At 38.5% G+C, this 12002-nt stretch overlaps 1 long non-coding RNA gene across 3 annotated transcripts; it reads right to left on the reverse strand.

Moving 5' to 3' along the window:
* Nucleotides 1-5267: 5267 nt before the first annotated feature.
* LOC131699509 (uncharacterized) lies at nt 5268-7305 on the reverse strand. Of its 3 annotated transcripts, XR_009308184.1 has the most exons (4): nt 6857-6938; nt 6013-6127; nt 5692-5760; nt 5268-5580 (listed from the first exon to the last, which is right to left on the reverse strand). It is a non-coding gene; the product is annotated as an uncharacterized LOC131699509 (long non-coding RNA). The 3 variants fall into 3 exon arrangements; XR_009308186.1 differs by lacking the exon at nt 6857-6938 and adding an exon at nt 7224-7305 and having other exon boundaries at nt 5268-5760; XR_009308185.1 differs by having other exon boundaries at nt 5268-5760.
* Between the last annotated feature and the right edge of the window lie 4697 nt (nt 7306-12002).

Genomic DNA, 12002 nt, shown 5'->3' on the forward strand with positions numbered 1-12002 from the left:
CAGTCCAGGGGTTCTGCATATGCAATGCCAGTAATGTGTTTAGTTGAAATAGCTGCAGTGTGAAACGAAATGTGACTGATCAATGCATGAACAAGTGCATTTCACAGGTAGCAGGAGAATGGGAGTCATTGTTGTTTATCTTGTTTTTTTTTTTGCTTTCATATCATTGCATGGTTCTGTTTTGTATTTGATCATTTATATTTCAGTACTGACAGTGACATTTCATTACTTTACAACCTCTTAACCATCCAAGTGTGCGGCACAGATCTTTACAATGCACAACAAAATATTTATTTTACAGATTGGGGAAAATAGGAAACTTGGTCAAATATAAATGTATGCAATAGACAGAGCAAGCATGGAGCAATAAAACGTGCCATATGAAAAAACTGTTAGATGACAGCGTGAGCCATGTTTGGAAATCAGTGAATCTGGAATGTATGGTACGATGAGGTCAGTCTTTTCAGCATCATGTTTTGCTGAGCTGACCAAAGGGACCACATGTGGTTTCTGGTCAAAGTTTTTCAATATGCTGTTCTTGTTGAATATTTTCATTGCACCATGCTGTTATAATGGAAGTTGTGCATTATTAAGTGATCTCTGTACTGGCAATGACTCATACGATTTACTGTTCAAAATGATCCATAAAAATATATTTTTATGATGAAACAGTCCTTAACGTTTTTGTGAACAGAGACCAATCCCTTGTAAATTTGAGAGACTTAAAATAAGTGTTGTCTTCACACATAACATAGGTCTTCAATAGCGTGTCATTGTACCGTATAATAAGATTCACCAAGATTCAAATCGGAACAAATTGTATTGTTTGGGATACTGTGGAATCTCTGTGCAAATTAGATGATTTCAAGTGTGCTGGTTTAAGACCCAACTACTGTAACACCAAAACATAGGGACAAAATTAGGCTACATAATGATGCAGACTTTTTATTTGATTTTTAATTATTGTTTCTGTGACATGCACTGTTATAATATGTTTTTCACCGTGATCTGAATGCCATCGTGATGGAATCCTTTTATGAACTAACTTGACCAGTTCAATTCGTCAAAGTGCTTTACTCATTCTCAGAAACTGCTGTTGCAGACAGAGCTGTGATCTATTGACAAAGTGTCTCATTATTCAGTGCAAATTTATGACAACTTGACAGATTGCAGGTGGTGGCATTTATGCAAGCACACACAACTAATAAATTAGTGCTTACTTCACAGCTGAGCTGTGCTTGCAGGGGAGGACAGCGTTATGAAGAGGCAGGTGGAACAATCGGGGCTTGGTGTTAAAGACCAGCTTTTCATTTTACTGATTGGTTGCTTGCTTCAACTCCCCATTATTATCAACAATGCAAACCCCTAACCTGAATGCAGCTCAGACCTGTGCTGAAACAAATCTGGAGTTCTCAGCAAAGTCACAATGGACTCTGCTTAACCCAAGGGACACGCCACACAACTTTGCTAGCTGACATTGATCCATGCACTAAATGGATAAAGGGCTTTAGTCTTTTCTACAGCAGTAGGGATAGTTTTAAGTGCATTACAAAATACACAAGATAAAAACATCTTAACACAAAATCTTACTTTCGGCATGACTGTAAAGCAGAGAGTCAGGAATTGATGAATAATGGGGTCTGGTAGATGTTTTACTGCTAAATTATGGGTGCCAAGTAACAATAAGATCCGGATCCTAAAGGTTTTACGACTTTCAATAAATTTATATTACTCATGATTTTTTACATTGACAATAACTCATAACTGAAGCACCTTTCTCTCTGAGGTTCACTGCACTTCTGTACTGCGTGTCACTGATTTTCTGGACAATAGATCATCACATTCCTCAAAGAGGTGTAACTAGTAAAGCACCATCCAGTATTGTGCAACACACTCAGTGAAGCTGCTCAACTGCATTTACTCTGGTCAGATCACACAATAAACGGATGACATGCTGTGACTTTAATTACTGTATCTACTACATACAGCTTACACCTTATTTGGAAATAAGCATTTCTGTCCCCAATTAATGTGTTCATGTTCTAAAATGGCATGCCACCATGAGGCACGATTATACAATCTCTGTACTGAGGTTTGCCTCTACAGGCATTGTTTAGGTACATTACACATCTTGCACCCATGCATATGCTTGCTTTGTTTGAAAGAGCTATCTAATTTAGATGTCAATGTAATTTTGTTGCTGCACATTGGAGCCAAAAAGGCTGTTTCGCTCAAGGTATTTTTAAAGACTGGCATCTGGGTTTAAAAAGACCCCTTGCTATAAAACTGTCAGCACCCTGTTAATGTGAAATAAAAATAATCTATACAAGATAAGTTTTAGTTGTACAGCATTTCTGCTACTCGTATAACTAAAATGTATCTGGTAAAATAATGTTTGAGTACTTAAGAGGTCAATGGCATTTAAACGTTTGAAGGTCAACTGTATTGTTTTAAGAGAATTGTAAACTAAAACGCTTCTGTTTACTGATAGCGTTGAAAAATAGAAATGTTTCCTTGAGGCAGCTTCCCCGCACAGTTTATCTATGAACAACCTGGTGTGCAAAAACAACGCAATTAGCTTTTCAGGAATGGAAATGGGACAGGATTTAGACCACATGAAAGTTCTGTTCTTAAAAAAAAGAACTTTCTGTCAATTCATGGCTTGTATTCAAGAAGCATTATCTGTCTGGTAAAGGCATAGAGTAGGGATGCATCTTCAGTACTCACACAGAATGCTTTATGAATATAGCCTAGCGTTACCGATCACTCTCCCAGCAAGACCAGCTCCCTGGCCTTCATTAGTGAGAGATTGAGTTATCACTCTTGGGCAGTACCAGATGCCTATCCATTCTCAAAAGTGAGAGCGAGAGTGTGTTACTAACCTGCCAGTATGGGAATATTGAACATGAAAGAACCTGAAAGCTATGGATTACCATAAGTGTTCAGACACATGAAAGTGCGGATAGTGCAATCTCTAATTCTCTTCAGTCACTTAAAGACTTTGACCTGCTCAAGGTTTGACAGTGACAGGGCTATTTAAAGAGTATGGGTTCACAAAGGGCAAGCTTACACCATGCAGAGCTGTGCACATTAACCATTGAGGTCAGGTTTGATACCTGAACCACCATTATGAAATACCAATGACATCACATCAAGGAAAATAGCCTTCTACTTCGCCTGCACCCCTTACGATTTTAATGGTTGTTTTTGCCTAAAATAGAATCATACCCTATTTAAATACTGAATATCTGCTTACTTCTCCTCACCGTAATCCACATCCACAACCTCTAAAATAGCTACCAAAAACACTGTACCATACTTATGTGGATTAAAAATATATACATATTCAACACTGGAGAGACAGCGCCTGTAAAATTATGCAAGAGATGTAAAGCCTCAAGTAAGGTCCAACAGTAATTTACTGCAAAGTTCACCGCACCCAATTATTGTAAATGCTGATGGTCAAGTAAGAAATTATTTCAGATTTTAGTGGATTTATTTTCTATCTACAGTATGATATGAACTATAATAACAAAACTTTACTGCTCTGCTGTTTGGGAGCCCTTTGGAAAATAAATGGTTTTGCAGTGCTCATACCAGAGAAAGATTTTTGAAGCCAAAAGAAAAACCCTATTGAGGACTGTGGAATGGAAAGGGCCTCCTAACTGAATGTCCTAGAATCAGGTGAAATAAACACTTTGTACAAGTTGTTGAAAGCAAAAGTTTGGCTTCTGTCCAGGACCCTAATCCTGCTTTGCTATGACCTAAGAACAGCTGTGAGTTCCTATAGGAATGACAGCCTATATGCTTGTACTTTGATTTATGGTATCTAACTCTCATATACAAAAAACAAATTCTGCTCCCCCCACCACAAATAGAAGGGGCTTGCCTTTACTTAAATCTATAAAAAGCTCTTTCTAGATGAGAATTAGGTGCTGTATCCAATTTCAAGTTTAGGTCAGAGCCTAAGAACCCCAGGGTTGAGAAACGTTAGGATCTGTGGTGCACAAACAAAAAGTCACCAACTGACTGCTATTTTCTACCAACACAAGTAGTACTGCAGGTTTTGTGTGTCTCCTTAACCCAGCCCACTGAAATTAACAAGTCCTTGCAAGTACATCCCGGTACTTGCAACTTGGAGACTCATCTAAAATGCAAATACCTCCATTAAACAGCACCTCATCGGAACAGTTCAGTACCACGCAGAGCAATATTTTCTTTGTGAATGCTTTGATACTTTTCTGGTGATACTGCACAAGCCTCGTATGTCAGAAACAGATTCATCTTGTTCTAACATGTGCATGATTACAATAAAAAAATAAAATTGAAGTTAAAAAAATATATATTAATAGTATGGGCAGCTTTGGTTGTAGCGACAGACTACACCCAATTGGCCAGCAGTGCAGCAGAATGACACTTTTTCAATGTACATTTGTCTCAGGTAGTAAACCCCAGGACTAACACATTGTTTGTGAAGCACAGTCCATAAATTCTACTGCACTCAAGAGCAAATGTCATGTGGTATTGGTTAAGGTGTTGTGTAGGTCTCCTAAATGAGAACAGACTGAGGAATTCAGTCATTCACAGGAAGAGGGACATATGTGAGGAAAAAACAAAGCAATAAACCCAGGTTGTGATACAGATGAGGGGTCAGCAAGGTGGATGCTTTTCCTGCAGACTCGTGTCCATGGATGCAGCTCTCTAATCAAACAATGACACTTCAATAGACCCTTCTAACTGCTTCTCTGCTGTTCTTAGCCGTTGCAGGAGTGTATGTTCCTCTGTAACAGAACATTGTACCTATGACTGTGGATTGATACCAATCAAAATTTTGAATTTCACATCTCGGTCTGATGTTTACAAAAACCCAAATGTTTTTTGTATTTTTAATATCCTAGGAATACATATGTTTGGTAGTATTACTATATTTCTGTTACCAGCTCCTCCTGCTTTCAACTCAGCCCCTGAGTTTTACTGCCACCTTTTGGGGACTTTTGTACTATAATCTTTAAGGGGGGTGGAGGGGACCGGGGACTGTACTGCAGAACCATTTAACATGACAGTTCGACAGTACTGTACAGTAAGCTATATTTTTTAACTTTGTGCCAATGTTCTATTGCTTAATCAATGGTGGACAAAAATTGATTTTAGATTTTTAGTGAATTCATATTTGTGAAATAAAAAAAATTGGGAAATGCATTTTATTTACTTAATAAATAACCATAATGTTAGAATCACTTCATGCAATTTCACATACAGTGCTCCCCGTTTATAAGGCGGACCTTTATACTGTGGAACTGGTCATGGCTCCCATTTGACCCATAATGCCATTAAACTAACACTAGTATTCTCGTTAGAAGGTGGAACACAAATAGCATGGTCTTTTAACTATGACTCCCGACTACAGCGTTATAAGGGGAAGCACTGTAATTTACAAAATAATCATACTGTACATTCAATTCAAACTTCTATGCGTGTAATTCTGAACTATAAATAGTTATTCTAGATGCGTTCAGACATATATATTGCACCCTTGCAGCCAACTTGGATAAGGTTATTCATCAGCGAGTAAGCAGGAGCCTGGAAATAATGAGAAAAGGAGTATTCAGGATTTTAAGAAAAGTTTTTTTCTTTCCCTTCATTGTGGTTTCTTCTTCTATTGATCTTATTTCTGTTAATCCCTGTATTTACCAGTTCAGCATCGTGTTCTAATCCTGTATCCTGATGTTCCATTTCTTCATCCCGGAACTTCTTGATCAACTATTAAAACAAATACACCAAGTTAAACCGTTCTTAAATTAATTACAATGTATGCTTAGTATATGAGCCATAATAAAGCCTTTTATACTATTTCAGGATGCCTGTGGAAATAATAAATGTTCTTCCTCCTATTTCCAGTCATGTTTTACACTGATGTATGCGGTATGAAATGCTTTAAAATCTGACAATATTTACAACCAGACTATGGACACCAATGAAGGCAGAAATCACCGGAGCTCTACTGGAACTCACCTAAAGCAAACCTTGCAAGACTCCACAATGGTAATAAGATGGTTGGTCAGATTCTATTGTCAGCCATGAGCTCATTAAATACCTTGAGGTGAGCTTTTTCCTGGTCCCAAATTTTCTGCACAAGAAACATATTGGCACAGAGTTAAAATAATTTAACATGGGGGGGAAAAAAACAAAAGATGTCATCATACTGAATGCAAAACAATTTAATACCATTACAAAGATGGAAAAAAGACTCCTATTGCATAGCAGTTTGAGCCATACCTGAGTTTAATAAGACACACCTGAGCTTGTTACCTATATACTGTGGCTAATGCTCGTAATAAAACCTGGAATGGGTGAAATTGCTATGCAACAGGAGTCTTAATGATATCCCTGCATTAACTAGAACATATTTCTGCACTTGAAGGCACTCAGCTGTAGATGCCTCCCAAGACAGGTTACCTGCCTCGCTTCTATGAAATCCAACAGAAAGATCAATTCCCCTTTTCAAAGCTTCACAAACGTATGTTATGCAAGGGGCTATTTTCAAAGCTTTTTAAATTTAGAGTAAAAAGCTTTGAAAATCCTGTTTATATATTATACAGTCCAATGGGCAAGTATTATTTATCTAAATAGCAACAGTAGATGTCCAATATTGATGACATGCCAATAGCTTTGTATCCCCTGCCTCTCCCATACAGTGTACAAACCACCCCAAACTAGGAGGACAGGCACTCTGGATCACTTCAACCAGTAAAACGCTGGATAAGAGGGCCTTGCGCAGGCTTGGTAAAAGCGCTTTCGATTTTTAAATATGTAACATACAAACTATCGTATCGTTCAAAGAAATTCATTGCACTACCTTGAAACATAAAAGAAAGTCATTGCATATACGGTAAAACATGTTTCAGAAGTTCTCTCGGCGCTCCCGAGTGTCGTCACTTTCTAAACAATACAGACGGGAGCACATGGTTTGGTACGGGACTGCTCTCCAGCATCGTAAAGAAAAAGAAAATCTCTTTGCGATTTTATTTCATCATTATGACTATGGCGGTATCTTTTTCCCATAACCTCAGAGCTTTTTGCATTTGGTCAACTAGACTTAATATTAATGTTCAGCTCCTAGTGCTTGTTTTGTAAATATTAACCAATCTTACTACTCTGTGCTTTATTTTCCACGTGATTTCTTTTTTTTTTTTATTTAATAAAGAAATAACAGACATATTTACCTGCATTTGTATTGTGTTGGGATATCACTCAACAAGTTAACATTCACAAAACACATCAGTTGCATTACAGCAAAGTGCTCCCTAGATGGCACTGAAACACAAGTTGTAGTATTGTAAACTGCCCATGTGGGGTTATAGTACTGTTCTTTGTTTCCAGACTACAGTATGCTGCATGTAACCTAGGTATACAATCACTCATCATTATCAGCATTGGCAACCAGGCTTGAGTCACATTGATCCTGAGGACATAAATGCATTTTATTTGATTTCTCATTGTTTCTTTAAGCAATCTGAGATGGTACACCACAGTTGTTATTGTTAGAACAGAAAGAGCATGTGATAAAGTTAACAGTGGTTAGAGAAGAAGATTTAACTTTGTGGCAGACTACACAAGTGGGGCAAAGTCACCCACCAATCATGAAGGAAGAAGAAGCCATCTAAACACTTTACTGAGTTTAGCTCGGAGCTCGTGTGACTCTGAGGAGACACTGGGGCATCGCAGGTCTAGCCAAAATATACAAAAAAGGTTGTAACTAAACAAGAAAAACAAAATATTTTAGCACAGCATAAAAAAAAAGAATCTGCAATTTTACCTTTACATCACAAAACGGGGGTCGTGGATTATGGGTTGTGAAGTCTCATCTCGATACTGCTTATTAGTTACTTTTTACCTGTTCATCAAAGATATGTGACTAATTTCATACCAAAATATTGTTTGATTTAGAAGTATTCTAAAAAAAAATTAAAAAATCGATTAATTGCTGACACACAGAAGCTCATCTGACAAGGTTTATTGTGAAAAAATGAATGGAGAACTGGATATAAGACAGGGAGAATTTGTTAAGTAGTGCAGACATTTAGAAGCATGTAGCTCAAAATTGCAAGATTTTGACCATTTACTGCTGTGCTCTATCCATTTGGCTTAGTCTGGACAGGACAGTTAGAGACCTCACATATTCACTGCATGATATCCCCTCAGTAGCTAGTTCTTGAACTTTTCCTATCCTGTGAAAAATAGACCTTTAGCATTGCCCTGGTTTACTAAGCTATGGCATCCTGTGGTTGAGAGAAAGAGAACCTTGGGCATTGTTAGAAAAGTGTTTTTCATAGTAATTATGTTGAGTTGCAAATATTATTGCATTGTTACTGAGAAATGTGGTTAAAGCTGGGATGAACAGATGTAATCCATTTAACAATACCCCTCCTTTAGTGTCTGGATTGAGTAATCAGTGGTCAGAGTGGAATATTATAGTAGGTGAGACTGCAGTGGCAAAGCTGTTCTGTTCAGCAAAGATGCTTTTCTTAACATTTGTAGATGATTTGTAGTCTATTCATAGTACAATTCACATTCATTCATTTTGGCATTAGTCCGATTTGACTAATAAAATCTGCAGTTGTCAGTTATACTACAAATAGACAGCCAATAAAGCTGTCTTTTTGAGACGTGTCCCTAGATGCCTTACAGTATGTGATTTAATTAAATAGCCAGACGCTCTCAGAACTGCAGCCTGAATATGTATCATTGTGTTTTAGTGCTTGTAAAAGGCCACTATGAAGGAAATGGAACTGACTAAAAATAGTACAGCATTTAAAACTGTTAACGAGTTAGCATCCCACTCCTTATCCACCCTATTATTTTCCTGCAGTGGTTCCTGTGCTGGACGGGATGTGGGTCTATGGTATTTATGCATCAGAAGTGACATGGAGGTCTGAGGCTGCGTCACAGTGACGGAATTCCCTTCCTCTGGAAACAGGTCATAGATCCTCTTCACAAAGCTTGCGCTCCTCAGTTAATTAAATGCTGTTTTCTCAAAGTCTGTTTTAAAGTTTAATGATCACTAAACTTTCCTAGACTGGTAAAGAAGCCAGCAGCAGTTTTGTGAATGCCAATGTTCATTTAATCCATCAAACCATTACACTTTAAACAAAAGTGCTCAAAAAGACCTTTTATTTTGAACCTACTGTTTTTTTCAGTTGTCGTCTTGCTTGTTTAAAACAGCTAAGAACCGATAATAAAAACGGTGCTGTGGAACTACCTTGAAAGTGCATTAAATTGGGATAGCTCTAGAAAGATTCAGTGCAGTTTTAGTGATGTTGCAGTTACAGTCTATTGCAATCTAGCTACATTTTTGTGTGCCAGTGTTATTATGCATACATGTCAGCAATTTAGCTGCATTATAAATATGTTGGATTTGCCGTTTGAGTCGTGTCAGTGCAGTTAAACAGCAGATTTACGGCACTTTCGATGATCTCTTTTAATACCAGTATGTCCTAAGGAAAGTGTAAACTGCCTATTCTAGTGGTGGGCACTCTATCCGTTTAGTTACCAAGAACTCTGGAACTCTGCTAGGGGGTTTACTACTTACTTGCTGGTTTTGAACAAGCCTGTTTTTTTTTTGTTTTCAAGAACCACAGGTTCCGTTAAGAGCTTCAAAGGAATTAATTGAGACTTTAATAGAAACACTAAACACTACGATTATGTAAAAGTGGTTCAGTATAATTGATAGCAAATGTCAGCTCTCCTCTGCCCAGATTAGGAGGTGGAAATGGGTTTGTTTCAATTACAGGGAGACGTAGCTGATTAACACAATGAGCGGTACATTGAAACTGATGCTTCCCAAACAGTTGCTGAGGTTACTTGTTGGTGTTACACTGAGTGTTATTCTTAAGAGAGAGACTGGAACTATCTAAAGCACTAGCTGTAGTGCCTGTCAGAGACTGACTGCACAGAGGACTGACGCGCACTCTTTGTCAACCTATACACTGGGTAAATACACCCCAAGAGAGGTTTTAGTGGGGAGGAAATTAAGAAATGAGACACCAGCTAAAAAGGAAAATGCTAATGGTTCAAATAGATTAAGACTTTGTTTTATTTAAACAGCACACAGTATTAACCAGGTCATATTGCGGCCCAAATTAAACATGGTTTAAGCAACTGTCTGCTGGATTCCATCCCCCAAATGGGCCTACTGCAAGGGGGAGGTAGTGGGCTGAACTGAAATTGGCACCGGGTGAAACAATTTGAGAGGTATTTAGTGTAGAAAGATCTCATTCAGACAGTCAACCTCAGTTTCCCAAGAAAGCATGAGAAGTTTATCATGGCAGGTACCATACATCAATGATTACAGTGTTATATACAATGGTTTCAATGGAACCTGCCCTCAAATCATCCCACCAAACAAACCAGCAGTTACTAACCCCATGATGTTGATCTGGCATGTCATGTGCCAGGCTTTGCTATTGTGAATCTAGGTATATGCTGGACCTTATTTGTTTAATTTGAATGTTCAAGGTCAGCTCTGTAGGTGTATTACAGAGTTTACTGGAAAGAAGTCAAGCTGCCATGAAAGCTCAGAAAATGTAAACATCAGTGTTGTTACACCGCAGTTGCACAGCATTGCAGTAGAATGTTATTATTATCCTGAAGTTATGAAGAAGTGTATTTATTGCTATTGACACTACAGAATAACAGTGGCAAAATGCATGGACATATTGAACATATAGGACATTGTATCCTGCTCTGTATCCTGCTCTCATCCTAAATGCAGCTTTATACTGTACAGGATAAAAACATCACAACACCAGTGCGTGTACTCTCCCTGCACCACATAACCTCACAGTGAGAGAGAGAGAGACTCTTTATTACCATAAGGGGGCCAGTGGTGAAACATCTGAATTTGCTTTATTGTTCCCTGGAATATTTTCCTGCAGCCACACTGTTTATTCAAGAAAGAGCTGCTACTACGTTTTTTTTCCAGTTCCCAATGATTTTGGACGGCATGCTGCTCCCTGGTGTTACCGGGACTATATTTAGCTCTAGTTGTGTACAAGTTCCTAAAATGACTACATTATTTTGACTAGACTGATTTTCCTCCTTCCAGAGCCCACAAGAAGTGTAGGTGCCCAGTGCTGGTTAACCTCTGTTGTGACTCCTCCAGAGCTGTTGGCAGCCAATCAGAGCTCCCTGCTTGAAGGGACTGCCAGCCCAGAGTGCAATATGTTGTGGCCAATGTGGCGATGTTCCAGGGCTGTTCTGTGACCCTGAAGCCTTCCAGTTTCCCCTCACTGTAAACAACCTTTTCTGAAAGACCTCTCACTCCTGTTGACCTCTGACCTGGTCTGCCTCAACCGTGTCCAGAGCTTATTATTATTTTTTCTTTAATTTAAAATGAGTGCTCATAAAAACGGTCAAGTGCAGTGACACTGGCTACAGATCCTCTCGTTGATCTGCCAATGCAACTCAGTGCCGACCACTTGCTATTTAGTCTTGGATATCTCAGAGACTGCTAAATTGTGCCTGTGGTTGTGCTGTAACATCCACTGGGGGCTAAACGAGTGTGTAAAATTCACAGCTTGTTCCAATATAACAAGAGCTAAATGGTAACAACAGTGTAGTTACATGCAGTTAATGTACCTGTGTTTGGAAGTGTACCCTGTTTTGTTTTTCTGCAGTATCTGCTTGTGTTGACTATTGTACAGTGGTTGCTGTGGTGTAGGCCTGGCTTGAGAATGAGGTCTTTCCAAATAATTAGTGTTTCTCAAGCTTCCAGCGTTGCCAAATCCGAGCACGTGTGAGTGATATGTGTACAGAGTCAAGTTCTAAGTACCAACTTGATGCAATTTGCTAAAGTACACTTAAAAAAGCATGACTATTATGAAAAGCAAAAGACTCCCAATTGTGGTAATCTTGTTGTTGCCAGTGTGGCACAGACGCCAGCAGTTATCTTAATTTCTCCTGGGCAGAGAATGTTTAAGTTGATTTCTTTTAAACAAACCCAG

Source organism: Acipenser ruthenus, chromosome 22 (assembly GCF_902713425.1).
Source record: "Acipenser ruthenus chromosome 22, fAciRut3.2 maternal haplotype, whole genome shotgun sequence".
NCBI lineage: Eukaryota > Metazoa > Chordata > Actinopteri > Acipenseriformes > Acipenseridae > Acipenser > Acipenser ruthenus.